The 16,795-nt window shown below is 38.1% G+C and overlaps 1 non-coding gene across 1 annotated transcript; it reads right to left on the bottom strand.

Moving 5' to 3' along the window:
• Positions 1-416: 416 nt before the first annotated feature.
• Trnat-ugu (transfer RNA threonine (anticodon UGU)) lies at positions 417-489 on the bottom strand. The gene has a single exon. It is a non-coding gene; the product is annotated as a tRNA-Thr (tRNA).
• Positions 490-16,795: the final 16,306 nt, after the last annotated feature.

Raw genomic sequence — 16,795 nt, 5'->3', positions numbered from 1 at the left:
CTATTATTTTCTCTCGAATACTGTGAGTTCCTCTTGACACTGTTTGCCTAGTCATGCTGTAAATAATACATGGAACTTGGGCTGGAATTTTGGTAATGCAGAGGCTCTGTTTGGTTGTTCAGCTAGAGGTATTTAGGGAGTCAGGGTTGTCAGTAGGTAAGGGCAACTGGTAATTTTCATGTTTCTGAATATATTCCCTTGAATTCACAAGCCATTTTTAATGTGGAAATAGCTCCATTTTCCACATAGTCATACTCTTAGTCTTTGTGACTTCAAATTAAGGGGTTTTAGTAACGTGTTTCTGAAATGGTTTAAGTTCTGCAACCTGTACTGGATAGAGGAAATTAGTGTTACTGTTTGGTCCAAAGATTATCGTATCTAACAAATATTCTTTTTTTTTTTAAATTTTATTTTTTTGGTGGTGCTGGGGATTGAACCCAGGGCCTTGTGCATACAAGGCAAGCACTCTACCAACTGAGCTACAACCCCAGCCCCAAAAATATTCTTCATATGCTTGTATGAGGCTATAGCTATTTCTAGTGTCATAACCAACTCTTTTTGGTTATTGTTTCTTTTAGTGAGTGTCAGAGAAAATTGTATAGAAAGTGCTTTTGTCTTTCAGAAAGCCATTTCATATTATTATTTATATTTATATTTTGAGCATTTGGAATCAGTTTTATATTCAAATTACTGGGGATGTGGCTCAGTGGTTAAGCACTCCTGGGTTAATGCCCAAAAACAGAAGAAGAAGCGGAGGAGAGAGGGAGGTGGAGAAGGTAGAGGAGGAGGAAAAGAAGAAATGGCCAAAAAAGGAGGAGGAGGAGGAGAAGGAGAAATAGCCAACAAATATATGAAAAAAAAATGTTCAACATCTCTAGCAGTCAGAGAAATGCAAACAAAACTACATTAAGATTTCATCTCACTCTAGTCAGAATGGTAATGATCAAGAATACAGTCAACAATAAATGCTGGCAAGATTGTGGGGAAAAGGTACAGTTGTACATTGTTGTTGGGGCTGTAGACTATGTAGCAGTATGGAAATTCCTCAAAAATCAAGGGTTGAAACCACCACATGACCCAGCTATCCTGTTCCTTCATATTTTCCCAAAAGATCTAAAACAGCAGCAATACAGGCACCTCAATGTTTATAGCAGCTCAATTCACAAGAGCTAAATTATGTAATCAACCCAGATGCCCATCAACAGATGAATGGATTAAGAAATTGTGGTGTATACATACATGGAATTCAATCAGCCAAAAAAAAAAGAATGAAATTATGGCATTTGCTGGTAAATGGATGGAAATGGAGAATATCATACTAAGTGAAATTAGCCAAACTCAAAGGTTGAATGTTCTCTCTCATATGTGGAAATAGAGTGAAATAAAGGAAATAGGGAAGGAAGGATAAGATTATATAAAGAACCAATCAAATATAAATTAGCTGACAAGTGAAAGGAAGTCTAGCAGAGGAAGGAGAATGAAAGAGGGGTGGGAACATGGGCGGGAAAAGGGGGATCATGAACTGAAATCAATTTCCACGCATGTATGAGTTTATCAGGATGAACTCAACCACTATGTATAACTATAAAGCTCTAAAAAAAATATACACGTGTGTGTGTGTGTGTGTGTGTGTGTGTGTGTGTGTGTGTAGAGAGAGAGAGAGAGAAAGAGAGAATTATCTTGTATGGTGAAATGGAAATAGAAAAAATAATACCTACCTTGAATAGTTGTTCACAACTAAATAAAGATTACACCTCTAAAGTATCTAAATAACAGTGACCACATGGGATTTTTTAAAATTGTTGATTTCCCTCCTAACTTGAAATCCAATGGTTTTCACTGCCATGAAGTTATGAAAGAGCTGGTCAATATCACTGATCTATAAGAAAGGTAGTATCTGACCTCAAATATGACCCTCAGGACAAGCTACATAATTTGTAGGGCCTAGTGCGAAATGAAATTGCAGAGCCTGTTCAAAACCATTAATGATTTCAAGACAGTAGCAGAACAATAAATCCAGCCAGAACAGGCTCTTCTGAGCATGGACCCTGTGTGAATGCATGGTTGCATGCCCTCGAGGACAGTGACCAGTCAGCATTATTGCTTTGAAACTAAAGAGCAAAGTTTAGAGTAACCCACAAGTATTCTGTTATATGGCATATCTTTTGTTGATACTAGTTTCTGAGAATCATTGGTTGTTTTGATATAGAGTAAGCAAAATAAATAAAAAATCCTCTAGAAAATACCCTCTTTTGTAAAATTCAAAATGACCTCATTTTTCATTTTGCAGAGGGAGGAAAAGAGTTTCTCAGCTGATAATAACCCATATTTGCTGTGAAGTTATAGATAAAGTCCAGTCTTACAAATCATTACTCTGACCATATAAATCAGGCAAGTGTAATGTTTGGCTTAATGAATTGATTACCATTGTGTCTCCTGAGGGGGATCAGCTTGTTTCTTTTTGTCTTTTTTTAATTGTAATGTGGAAATACAAATCTACTCTGTATAACACTGGATTCAATTTACAAAAATAAGCCAGAATCTTTGGAACCCAGAGAGCCCAGGTGGAAAGATTCTGTTCGTTATCTACCCTCCTGCCTCCAGCTTTGTCCTTGAACTCTAACTGGGTAAAATATCTATAGAAAAGAGGCTGTTTGACCATGCTCTGTACTATGTTGGTATGAGGGAAACACCACAGAGGAGTGTAGAGAGGACTGAGTTATTATTCAGAGACAATCACAAAAGTCAGATGAACCAACGAGAGGACAGGGGCTTGTCCCCTTGCGCTTTCCTATTTGACTGGACTTTGTATTCGTCTGGAACTGTGGTACACATTACCTTTTTCATTTTATCACTCTTTTCACATTCTTTCCCTTGACCCTCAGTGCCTGATGTGTGGCTTTTCAGTAACTAAATGTCATGGAGAAAGTGAGGATACTATAGCAAGCTGTGAGATGCATGGAATATCATAGGTATTGAAAATCTGGGATTGGGCCCTGCATAGCAGTGCATGCTTGTGATCCCAGTAGCTGGGGAGGCTGAGTCAGGAGGATCGAAAGTTCAAGGTCAACCTCAGCAACTTTGCAAGGCCCCAAGCAACTGATTGAGACCCTGTCTGAAAATAAAAAGATTTTAAAAAAGGGCTGGGGATGTGATTCAGTGGTTAAGCGCCCCTAGGCTCAATCCCCAGTAAAAACAAAACAGTTAAATATTATGGGCATGAAAGCTATCTTAGTGAAAACGCCATCAATAAGCATTTGAAGGATAACTCATTTCTAATACTATCATTGATAAAGTACTTTTTATATTGCCAAATTAATATATCTCTTTCCCACAGGTTTTAGCTATAAAAGCAATCTTCATGTTTTACATATTTACATACAATTTTCCCCATCACCTAGCCAAGAAAATTTCCACAAACATATAATTTTTAAAAATATATTTATTTATTTTTTTAGTGGTACTTGGACATAATACCTTTATTTTATTTTTTTATTTTTATGTGGTATTGAGGATCTCACCCAGGACCGTGCAAGGTGAGCGCTCTACCGCTGAGCCACAACCCCAGCCTCATCATTTTTTAACACAGTATACCTATGGCTGTGATTTTCCTGTCCTCTGGTTTTCGTTTTCCTTTTTATTCTCAAACGTGCTCCATTGCTTTCATTCTTCTGACTCCTACACATTTGCTGACTTTCACATCTCTATTTATTCTAAGATTCATGGTTCTTCCCCTCTTCTCCCACTTTAAAAATAATAGCGTGGCATAGACTGAAGTTATAGAGCCACAGGACCCATGCTTGGGTGCTGACTCCAATACCTACCTTGGACCAGTAACATGCCATCTCTGTGTTTAATGGTATCTGCCCTGCAGAGTTGTTTTAGGAATGTATGCTCCAAAATGAGTGCCCCCAGTTCTCCCTTTTTTGCCAAGTAATCTCAAAATCTTTTTATATAAATACATTAATACCAATTTTGTTTGAACTTCTAGGCCCAATCCTCAGCAGGTCATCTATAATATCTCATTTAGTCATTACAACAACTCTATTAGTCTTGGTATGATCCCCATTTGCAGAGAGGTAGATAAGGCTTAAAGATGCAAAGTCTCATTTACTCAGAATTGCTCAGTGAGTAAGAGGCAGAACTGACATCTGAACCCAACTCCTCTGTTTCAGAGCCGGAGCCTAGGCTACTATTTGTTGAATTTCTTTTTTTTTTTAAATATTTATTTATTTTTTAGTTTTTGGTGGACACAACATCTTTATTTTATTTGTATGTGGTGCTGAGGATCGAACCCAGCGCCTCGCGCATGTCAAGCGAGCGCGCTACCGCTTGAGCCACACCCCCAGCCCTATTTGTTGAATTTCTGAATCTGATCTCCATATCCTTTTCTCAAATGGATTTTATTTTTTCTTTTTGTTCTTTGTAAGTTGTATTTTCTACTTCATGTTGATCTTATCACTTCAAGTATTTTGCCAAGCAAAATGGATATGAATAAAACATTTAATACAAATTCAAAAAGTCTCTTTTGTACAACTTCGCATGAGTTCTCATCTTTGCCTTATAACTTAATTCTATAGCCACTTTCTGGCATTTTAGCAACCTTGCCCATAAATCCAGTGTTTCCTTAAGTCATCTTGGACATTTCCTGGCATTTTAAACCCATTCTACCATCTTTCTCATGCCTTTGTCACATTGGCTATGGTTTGGCTATAGTTTGTCCCCCCAAGTTGATTCATGTGCTGGAGGCTCCCGGGTTTCTGTTCTCGCAACTAAAAGGCTCAGGGGTCACTCTAGTTAAACTGGGCTAATTGGGCTGCAAGAAATATTTGTGTCACAAGAGACACAAATACCTTTTTCTTTGGGGTTGCTGTGACGGCTCCTCTGACCTTAAGGGTCCACAGAAAGAGAGAGAGAGCAAGAGCACACGCTGACCCCTTTTACTGAGGAGAAGCTATTCAAATAAGGCAAGGGGTTGACTAACACCTGGGTAGGCCACACTCAAGGGCACAGTAAGAGGAGGGGACACACACAAGGCAATTCCATGGAAGACTCTATCCTAAACAGGGCAAGGGGTTATATTACAAAGGAACAGGTGAGCATAGCTTCACCCATGGGGCTGTAGCAAGACACACCCATTTCTGTGACTGAGCGCCTCAGCACCCAGCTGGGGAGTGTAACTCAGTCACCCGTAAGGTTGGCCTCCCACAGGAGGCTCTGTCCCCATGTAATGAATGGTATTGAAAGAGGGTGGGACCTTTAAGACACTGGGCCTGGGGGAAGGTCATGAGATCACTGGGGATGTGGCCTTCTGAAGGCTTTAATGCTCATCTCTTGGGAGATCTAGTTCTTATGGGACTAGATTAATAATTGGTGTAGCTTGTTATAAACAAACCTGGTACCTCTCTAAGATGCTGTCTTTTATCCTCTCCAGCCATGTGATCTCTCCTTCTCTGTCTGCCTGTCTCTTCCCCCTTCTTTCTTTCATGCTTTCCTACCATATGATACTATCATGAAGCCATTACCAGAAGCCAGTGCTCTTAAGACCTCCAGAATTGTGAGCTAAACAATCTCTTTTCTTTATAAAGTACCCAGTCTCAGGTCTTTTGTTATAGCAATACAAAATGGCCTAGGACAACTTTTTACCTTGTTTGGTTGACTATCTCTTTCTCATCAGTGCTGTAATCCCTCCTTACCAGTTTTAAAGTATAGGATAGTAGAATTTCAAATTTTTTTCTCCTTTTTCCTCCAACTTCTGTCTTCTTTGTGTAGAAATGGAATAATGAAAAGTAATTTTGCATTAATCAGACCTCATGTCATACATCTATTTTTTGTCTTTATTTTACTGTTATTATTTTGGTGGTCAGGATCAAACCTAAGGCCTTGTGCATGCTCAGTGATGATAGATCACTGAGCTACATCCCCAGCCCAACTTCATTTTTTTTTCTCAAACTTGTAATCCTCCTGTCTCAGCCTCCCTAGTCACTGGGATCATAGGTACACACCATGGCACCCCACTCCATTTTTTGACTCCTGATTGCTTATTATCCTCATCCCCTATGCCTTCCCCCTTTGACTCTGGCAAGAGGCTCAAATCTTTTAAGTCCTTCTCCACCTACTGGAAGCCTCAATCCTCCCACCCCCACCAAAATAAAAATACCTAGCCAATATCCTTTCTTTACTCTCTCAAGCCATTTTGAACAATCTTGGGACTATCCTGCTTTTCCCTGCTCTCACTTGTTATGTAAGTAACAAACCTTTAATATATCTTCTTGGAGTGCAAGGTGTCTCTCCACATTTGTGGGTGTTTGTGGTGCCGGGGAGTGAACCCAGGCCCTGGTGCATGCAAGGCAAGCACTCTACCAACTGAGCTACATCCCCAGCCCTGTCTCTCTGCTTCTGAACTGTGTTTTGGGTGGGAGTTCACCTCTTCTTGTGTTGTTTGCCACACAACTTTACTGGGTCCTGTTCTCCTTCCTCAGTAGACTGACACCTGATCTGCTGCCTTTAGCAGATGGTTCCCAGGTATTGCTAGGCCTACCAGCTATTCCAATACTCTAGATTTCTCACGAATTTGGTACATTGCCCAAATTTTAATTTTCTTTTTCTTAGTATATATCAAAAAATTCTTACCAGCACGTCTTTTTTTTTTTTTTTTTTTTTTTGCCACCAGGTCTCCCTATGCCACCCAGGCTGATCCCTAAGTTAGTTGAAGTGATCCTCCTGTCTCAGCCTCCCAAATGCTGGAAGTTTTGTCATTTTTCTTGTTCTGGAGTGCTGGGGATCAAACGGTACTTCTTTAATAGTATTAAAGTTAATAGTATTAAACCAGATGTGGAGGCACAGGCCCAGGAGGCCAAGGCAGGAGGACGACAAGTTCCAGGCCAGTCAGCAACAGACCCTGTCTCCACAAACAGGGCTGGGGATGTAGCTCAGGGCTAGAGCTCTCCTAGGTTCCATCCCCAGTACAAAAAAAAAACAGTGGAGGAAAGAGGAGGGAGCTTCCCTCTCACCTTAGATGCCGGCCCTTCTAGAAGCCCTTCCAAGGGGTAGTTGTCACCTTCCAACTTTCCTAGGTGTGCTTCCAGAAGTTTGTGAAGCAAACAGGTTAGATAAATAGGACAACTTAAAACCCACAGGCATATTTCCTATTAGACTTATTATGTATACTTATATATCCATTTTCCTTTTTAAAAAAGTGCACCTTTTTCAAAGCCTCACATACAGAAGAAATGTGCTGTACTAAATCAAGTAGGCCCGAGAATTGGAGGCCTTGTCCGCCCTAACTTCTGTGTCCCCATGTTTGTAACAGTACCCAGGGTTCAGAAGATGCTCAACAAATAGTTGTGATTAAATAATGTATCACAAAATGTATCTTGGAATCATTCCCTATCACATACATAATCTCATTCTTTTTGACAGCCAATCTTTATTTTCTAGGTTAATCATGATCTACCTGAGCATCTAAGAAGGGCATTTAGGTTGCTTCTAGTCTTTTAAGAAATCTGGACTCTGCTTTAACATTCTGAATTTTTTTTTTTTTTTTTTTTTTTTTGCAAAAAGGTTTTGGTTATTTTAGAAATATGCCATAAAAACTGATCATCTTATTAGGGTTTGAGAGGTTTTCTTTTTGAAGAAAACCTACTAAAGCTGCTTAAACATAAAAAAAAATTTTTTTTCAATAGAAAACAAGGTGTGTTAAATAGACAACCATATCTGTCTGGAAAAGAATTTCAAGTAACTTAGAGAACAAAGTGGCTGCTTTAAAAAAAATTTTTCTTTAATTTGTGATGGGCTGGGGTTGTGGCTCTGCGGTAAAGCACTCACCTCTCATGTGTGAGACCCTGGGTTCGATCCCAGCACCACATAAAAATAAATAAGCAAAATAAAGATATTGTGTCCGTGTATAACTAAAAAAAATTTTTAAAAATTCGTGAATCAGGGCTGGGTTGTGGCTCAGTGGTAGAGCACTTGCCTTGCATGTGTGAGGTACTGAGTTCTATCCTCAGCACCACATAAAAATAAGTAAAGATAAAAAGAGAGAAAGTACAGTGATGCTCAGTGATGATAGATCACATAGGAAATATTTTTTTTAAAAAATTTGTGAATCTCTCTGCTGTGAACAGATGTTATCAATACATGAATTAATTGTAGGAAACATTGATTTTTAAAACCAGTTTGTCCTTAGGCAATTTTCTTGAAAACAGAGATAAATTTCTAAGCAATAGAAATATTGCTTAAGCAACAGAATAAGTAAAAATAACTCAAATATACTGAGGAACAAAAAAAAAAAACAAAATCAAGGGGAGAAACTCAGCATTCATTAAAATCACACCTAAGTCTTCCACCCCACATCTCATTCTGGAAAAATGACCATTGATCAGTAAAATATTATAATATTGCTTAACTTGTAATTTAAAAAATTAGATACCATAGCTTTAAAAATAAAAAATCTGAGACTTGAAATAATCATTTTATTCTTTTATTGCTTTTACTAACATTTGTTTAATTGACTTTGTAATAGAGACTTATGCAGGATCTATGGTAGAATTCTTGGTTGAAAGTACAGAAGCCTAACCTAAACTAACAAGTGAAAACAGAAATCAATTTACAAGGTAACTGCAAGTCTAGGGGTGGAGCTGGATTCGAGCCCAGCTGTATCCAAGATTTCAAAATAGCATCTTCAGTGTTCCACATCTGAGTTTTTCTCCCTTCTGTATGCTACCCTTTATCTCCTGCATACACAGCTTTTTAAAATGCAGCCAGAAAGGATAACCTTTCACAATTTGAGTTAGTTCAACTTAGCAAATGCAGGAGAAAAAAAAAAAAAGATTCTTTTTATTTTTTCCAGCCGACATTGACTAGACCAATCTGAGTATGCAGGAGGAGACAGGAATTTGGAACCTCCAAAGAAGATATGTGAGCAGACTACAATACACTAAGATAAGTAAAACGTAGTCAAGTAACAGCCTCTTGGAAGACAATAATAAACAAGTTGCTGCATGCTCTGAACCTCAGAAGAATGAGTGGCCAAATCTATGTATTAAAAACGGATTAAGAGACCAGGATTGTGGCTCAGTGGTAGAGCTCTTGCCTAGCATGCATGGGGCACTGGATTTGATCCCCAGCACCACTTAAAAAAAATAAACAAATAAATAAAGGTATTAAAAAAACAAAACAAAACAAAAAACAGATTGAAACTGGGCTTGATGGTATACACCTGTAATCCTCTCGGCTCAGGAGGCTGAGACAGGAGGATTGCGAGTTCAAAGCCAGCCTCAGCAAAATCGAGGCACTAAGCAACTCGGTGAGACCCCGTCTCTAAATAAAATACAAAATAAGGCCGGGTATGTGGCTCAGTGGTTGAGCGCCCGTGAGTTCAATCCCTGGTACACCCCCCCCCCCAAAAAAAAAAACTAACCCAGATTGATTTAGCCATTTTAAAACATCATGTGGGCACTGAGGTTGTGGCTGAGAGGTAGAGTGCTCACCTGGCATGCATGGGGCACTGGGTTTGATCCTCAGCACCACATAAAAATAAAATAAAGGTATTGTGTCCACCTACAACTAAAAAATAAATATAGGAAAAAAATCATGTGGCACACTATTAATATACACATTTTTTGTCAAAAAAGAAATAGTAGCTGGGCATGGTGGCGTGGGCCTCCAATCCCAGCAACTTGGAGGCTGAGGCAGAAGGATCATGTTTGAGACCAGCCTCAGGAGCTTAGTGAGACTAACTTTTTAAAATGAGCAGTGTTTTATAGTTACTATAGTTCCTAAAAACGTGTTGAGTTTTCATTTTCCTTTATACAGTCTTATCACTGAGGTTTCAGATCATATTGGAATGAGCTCCAGAAAGGGCTGGAGATATAGCTTAATGATGAAGCACTTGCCCAGCATGTGTGGGCCCCTGAGTTCAGTTGCCAGTACTGCAGAAACAAAGATCTGGAAAAATGAAATGCCAGTATCAAAAGTAAACTTCAGGCAGTTTCGTTATGAAGTGCTTCTGGAGTACTTATACAATCTGGGGTATTTAAATGGGAGGGCACTTAAAAGGTAAATATTTTAAGTATCAAGGCACTCCTTCTTAGGATTCCGAAGAGATACAAATACCAAAGGTAAATTTTGAGAGTAAAAATAAACATAACTGAAGCAATGTGTAAAAATTGTCAGGTAAATTCCTCGGAGGCTAATTGGTGTTTCAATGTATTGTGATAGCAAATGAGTGTTTAGGATGCCTTAACTAATTACCTAAGACAACTTAGAAACAAAGAAGACAATTTACAATCCTTTAAAGTCACATAAAAATAAAGTATTGTGTATTATAAAAATAAAGTATTGTGTCCATCTACAATCAAATCTTTTTTAAGTCACTTTAAGATGGCCACAGTGGCACACACCTATAATCCCAGTGGCTAGGGAGGCTGAGGCAGGAGGATCATTTAAGACCCTGTCTCAAAAAAGAAGGGAAGGAGGAGGAGGGCTAAGGATGTATGTACCTAGGTTGAGCAATTACCTAGCATGTGTGAAGCTCAAAGTTTAATCCGTAGCACTGCAAAAACATAAATAAATAAAATATGTGGAAAAGAAAACATATTTTTAGCTATTATCAGAGGCACTTAAGAATAGTAGGTTGCACATTGATGCTGATCTCCACTCAGAAACATGAAGAAATGAGTCATTTAAAATGCACTTATCCTTGTCTCCCTTAAAAATGGAGGAGAGTAGTTGAATTCTTGGACAGCATAAATACGTCGTAATGAAATTACTAAATGCATCCTAGGAAATGAAAAAAGCTTGAAAGACACTATAAACAATTTAGCACTTCCTCTCTAGGGAGACCCCTGTCTATTTTAGAACAGCTCTGGTTTGTCAAATGTATATTTAATTATGCAAACGGGTAAAGAGTCTGGCCTAGGCAAGGGGATAAAATCTGTGAGCGCATATAAGGCTCCAAAACCAAAGGAATTGAGGTGGAGTAGAAAGGGCTGGAATCTTGCTGCTTTAGGAAAATAGGAAAAAGCTGAGGCGTTGGGATCATTTGCAGCTAGAAAAATGCAAAGATGTATGAGCTTATGTGTTTTCCTAGAATTGACAGAAAGCAAGCATGCTCTAAGGCTGGGTAGATGTGGTTATACAGAGCTGACCTCAGAAGGAAACCTGCAAGCTCTGCCTTCTCTGAGACAGCCAGAGAACATAAGGTCTCTCTCAGAATAAGCAAACTCAAGTTTGGTTTGGTGGTGATCATCTTTCAAACACGTGGGGAGGTGCCCTTCTACTTCTGTGGCTCTGGCCCTGTTCTCTTGTGCACTGCTTGTTTAGTGCTAGCTGCATTTAATAAAGATCTTTACTTTTATAGAAAAAAAATCATGTAATGGATTTGCCCTCCAATTATTTAAGCTTTGAGTAAACCTGATCTATGCAGGCAAGGCTGACTGAGTTGCTGAGAGTCTCCACCCAAATTCTCATTATCAGAGGGGAAAGGAAGAAAGAAAAAAAAAAAAACCCAAAGAACTTTGTGCAGTGGATCCACCCAAGAGACTCTGCTGTCCCTGTTCCCCACATTGTTTTCGAAGCTGTGAGCTGAATGCTTGCTGTTAGTCTCCGAACACCTTATGTACCTACAATAAATGAGAAAGTGAAGGTGGGTACACTTCTCAGAAATTCATACATGACAAAGGAGCACAAGGTCCCTTTAACACAGCATCTTTTCAGATGTTTATCTATCATTAAATAATAAGTGTGGTGAATGACAAAGAGATTGCTGACTAATGTCATTCAAATTTAAAATAAAAACAAATCTGAAGTGATAATTACTTTAAAAGAGAGATATTTAACCTAAAAGCTTAACCCTAAATGCTAGTCTGTCCCACAGCTGAAATGTGCAGCTGAGATGTGCCCTGCCTGTGGATTCAAACCCATTAGAGACTCCACCGAGGTTGGAGGAAGTGATGGGAATGGACATCTCAAAAGTTAAGACAATAAAGCCTTCCATGGGCTAGGGATATGGCTCAGTTGGTAGAGTGCTTGCCCAGCATGCTCAAGTACCTGCCTGGGTTCAATCCCCAGCACCAAAAAAAAAAAAAAGATTGGGCTGGGGCTGTGGCTCTGGCTCAGCGGTAGAGCGCTCGCTCACCTAGCACCTAGCACATGTGAGGCCCCGGGTTTGATCCTCAGCACCACATATAAATAAATAAATAAAGATATTGTGTCCAACTACAACTAAAAAATATTTTTTAAAAAAACCTTCCATGGGGCAGAATGGTGCATGCCTGTAATCTCAGTGATTTGGGAGGTTGATGCAGGAAGATCTCTGGTTTGAAGCCGGCCTTGGCAAATTAGCAAGTCCCTGTCTTTAAAAAGAAATGATATCCAGGTTGATCATATTTATGTATTTTTTTGTAAATATCAAAGTCCTCTTGATAATTGATAGTTGATAGTAAACTTGGTGTACATAAATAAAAAAAAATAAAAAGAAATGGGGGGTGGGGGCAGGGCACCAAGATGTAGAATAGTGATAGTGTGTCCCTGGGTTTAATCTCCAGTCCACAATTAAAAAATAAATAAATAAATAAACAAACAAACAAACAATAAGAATAGCTGAGAATATAACTCAGTGAAACTGGATTCAATCCCCAGTACCCCACCACCACCAAAAAAAGCCTTCAAGTGACATTATTTTGTTTAATTTAAAAATGCAGTTGAACGAACAACACCTTACTTTTAGGTTGACCTTCAAGAAATACCTAAGAAATAGATAGCCGAGGTTGCAAACTTTCTATAAAGGGCACTATAGTCCCTGTCACAATTGGTCACCTGTCCTTGTAGTGTGACTGTACCCATAGATGATATGTAAATGTATGAGTGAGTAAAACTTTATGAATACTGACATCTGAATTTTATATTTTCTTCATGTATTTGACATATAACTCTACTATTTCATTTCTTCAACCATCTAATATTGTAAAGATCAATCTCAGCTCCCTGGCCCTACAGAAACAGACTTGATCAGATTTGACCCAGGACCATAATTTGCAGACACCAACCTCTCTCCGCCTCCAGCTCATTTCCATACACAAAGCTGGGCACGGTGGCACAGGCCTGTAATCCCAGTGATTTGGAAGGCCAAGGCAGGAGAATTGCAAATTCAAAGCCAGCACTTTACCCTGTGTCAGATAGATAGATAGATAGATAGATAGATAGATAGATAGATAGATAGATAAGGCTGGGGATGTGGCTTGGTGGTTAAGTGACCCTGGATTCAATCCTGGGTCAAAAAAAATGTAAGAACACTGGACTCACTCAAAAGGGAGAAAAGGGGTTGTAACTCATTATTAATTGAGGGCCACGTTTACTCTAAGAATAAGAGATGAAAAGAGCAGAATTTGTTGAAAACCCAGTGCTTCACCAGGTTTATATAGCTTGTTGGTTTACTAGTCTTAAGGATGCTATGAGATATTACATACACACTTTTCTTTTCAAAGAAGAGGAAACAGCCTCAGAGATATTAGGTAGACTTAGCTGGATGCCTAGAACTGGTACTCAGCTACATTGGAACATAGGTCAGTATTTTCAACAAAACCCTAAATATAGTGACTTGACCTAGGATGAACTGAGTTCACTATGACGGACAGGAGAAAAGGCTGCGCTCAACTTTTGGGGTGGAGTTGTAACAGGAGAAGCAAGTATTTCAATGCCAAGGTCAACAGAGGCTACCTGCACCAGAGAACTGATGAGAGAACTTAAGAATCTGTGGCTCTGCTAGGGAGCAGCCATAGCAGACACCTCAAATCAACCCAGACTGACTTCTGGGTGTGTCCTGCTGGCCAGTCTACCTGTAGTGGGACACCAGTCCAGAGGTAGATGATTAGCAAACCTGGTTTAATTAAGCCTTCAGACCATGTAACAAGTTAGCCCTCACACAAAAGCTAGATGTTTTATTCCACTATTAATAGATAGCATTCAGGTGGACTCGGAATTTCCTTTCTCTTTACCATTTTTTACAAATACAGTCTACATTCATTTTGCAGAAACTTTAGCACAATACAGATAATGAACAAATTAAAAATTATCCCTCCACTTATGCATCAAGACAATAATGGCTAACATTCTTGTGAAAGATCCTTGAAATCCTTCTAGCCTTTAAAAAAAAAAAAGCACATATATATTTTTTTTAAAGAGAGAGAGAAAGAGAGAATTTTTTTAATATTTATTTTTAGTTTTTGGCAAACACAACATCGTTTGTATGTGGTGCTGAGGATCAAACCCGGGCTGCACGCATGCCAGGCGAGCGCGCTACCGCTTGAGCCACATCCCCAGCCCTGTATGTTTTAAAATGGATCAACACTATATATTTTTTTACACTAAATATAACATGTTTCTTTGTCATTTTGGAAAATGTCTGTTGTGCAAAATGTCCCTAAAAGCAAACAAAACAACCATAGACAAAATTTGGTGTGTATATTTGAGTTCTTCCCCAAATTATGAATTATGTATCTTCACCCATATTTTCTTTAAATGTTTTTATTGTTTTACTTATATCTTCTTTTTTTTTTTTTTTGGTGGGGTGGATAGTGGGGATTGAACTCAGAGGCACTCGACCAGAGCCACATCCCCAGCCCCGTTTAGTATTTTATAATATTAAATACAGAGTCTCACTGAGTTGCTTAGCACCTCGCTTTTGCTGAAGATGGCTTTGAACTTGCCATCCTCCTGCTTCAGCCTCCAGAGCCACTGGTATTACAGGAGTGCACCACTGAATTCTGCTTACTTATATCTTATATGCGTGTAGGATTTGTTTTGGTATATAGTATTGATTTTTTTCTAGATAATCTTTTATTAGATCACAGATGCTTTCCCGATTGATTTGTGATGTTACTCTTCTAGAACATAAAAATTCTCACACATTTTTATGTCTTCAAAATGGACTAATAATTTCTGGAAAGCAAATTTCCCCACATTGCTTTTTTTTTTCTCTCCCAATTTTATGAGTTCATTATAGATATACAGAATATTGGGGTTCATTTTCTCATAATTATACAAACATGAAATGTAATTTGCTTCAGTTCAGTCCCCAGTGTTTCTTCTTTCCCTCCCCTCGTACCTCATTCCTGTTCCCTTTTCTCTAGTGATTATTCTTCTGTTTATTTATAGTTTTTTAAAATCAGTGCATTATGGACACACATAAAGGCAAAAATTCACTGTGGTATCTTAATATATGTACATAGGAAAATTTGATTGGATTCATTCCACCACTCCTCCCTTTTCCTGTCTCTCCTCCCTCTCCCTCAGTTCCCTTCCTCTACTCCACTGATCTCTCTTCTGTTTTCATAGGATATCCCCTGCTCCTTTCCCCCCCCATTATTTTGGCCTAGCTTCCACATATGAGAGAAAGAAAACATTCAACCCATGACTTTCTGAGTCTGGCTTATTTCACTTAGCATGATGCTCTTCATTTCCATCCATTTGCCAGCAAATGCCATAATATCATTCTTCTTTATGGCTGAGTAAAACTCTGTTGTGCATATATACCACCTTTCTTTATCCATTTGATTATTGATGAGTACCTAGGCTGGTTCCATAGTTTGTCTATTGTGAATTGTGCTGCTAAACGTTGATGAGGTTGTGTCTCTATACTATGCTAATGTTAGATTTTTGGATACATATCAAGAGGGGGGATAGCTTTTTAATTTATATATTTTTCTAGTTATTCTCTTGTAAATCAGAGTTAAACTAACCTCCTACCACATTCTAACATTTCAGTTTAAAATGAAGAAAATATTGGCACATCCCCAGCCCTTTTAAAATATTTTATCTAGAGACAGGGTCTTGCTGAGTTGCTGAGCTAGCTTTGAACTTGTGATCCTCCTGCCTCAGCCTCCTGAGTTGCTGAAATTACAGGTGTGAGCCACCAGGCCTGGCTATTTGTCAACTTTTTAAAAAGATTTTTAGTCTATACAACTGTTTTAGTTATCAAAATTGTTCTCCCAGGAGTCATTTTATTAAGGTGTCCAAAATTATTAGCCTATTGTACCTATGGTTATAACTCTCTTCATTCATAATAGCACGTATTTAAATTTCTCATTTTCTTGTTTGGCTTTAACAAGACAGTGTCTATTTTATAGGTCTTTTCAAAGTTCTACTTCTTAGGTTTGTATGTCAGTCCCATTTTCTAAAAATTTCTTCATGCTCTTTCTGGATTTGTTCATTTTGTGGCTTCTTGAAGTCATTGCTTGGCTTACTTTTATTTTTTCATATTCATAAGAATGTAGAAAAACATGAGGCTCTGAGTTTTTCTCTATTCTGGCTTTAGGGCATATTTTGAATATAGTTTTTTTCTGTTTTAAACTCTGACAATAGTTTGTATTTTTCTCTTTGATCTAAGAATTATTTTAAGAAAGCATTTTTAGTTTTAAAAATTATTCTTTTTTGTTAATTGTTCACTTTATTGCCTGGTGATCAGAGAATGTGTAGCTTTAATATGTTGTTTTAAGTCTTATATTGTTTTTGTACAACCTTGATGCATATTTTTAAAATACGTATTTTTATAAAAATCCCCTCTTTCAGGGAAGTTAAAGCTGATTTTTATAAAATCCTTTGTGTATATTTATATCTATATATCTATATAGATATAAAAATATCTGGTATATGTATATCTATAGATATATATGTAAGTACACATACATATATACATACATATATATTTGCTTTATGTATTTTGATGGAACCTTAGTAGTCATTTTTATGTCTTCATACAACATAGCCAATATAATAAAATAATCTCCTGCTGTTT

Source organism: Marmota monax, unplaced genomic scaffold (assembly GCF_021218885.2).
Source record: "Marmota monax isolate L192 unplaced genomic scaffold, Marmota_monax_Labrador192_F-V1.1 WCK01_AAM20220418_F8-fsc00059, whole genome shotgun sequence".
Taxonomy (NCBI): domain Eukaryota; kingdom Metazoa; phylum Chordata; class Mammalia; order Rodentia; family Sciuridae; genus Marmota; species Marmota monax.
This window is presented reverse-complemented; position numbering and strand designations above follow the sequence as displayed.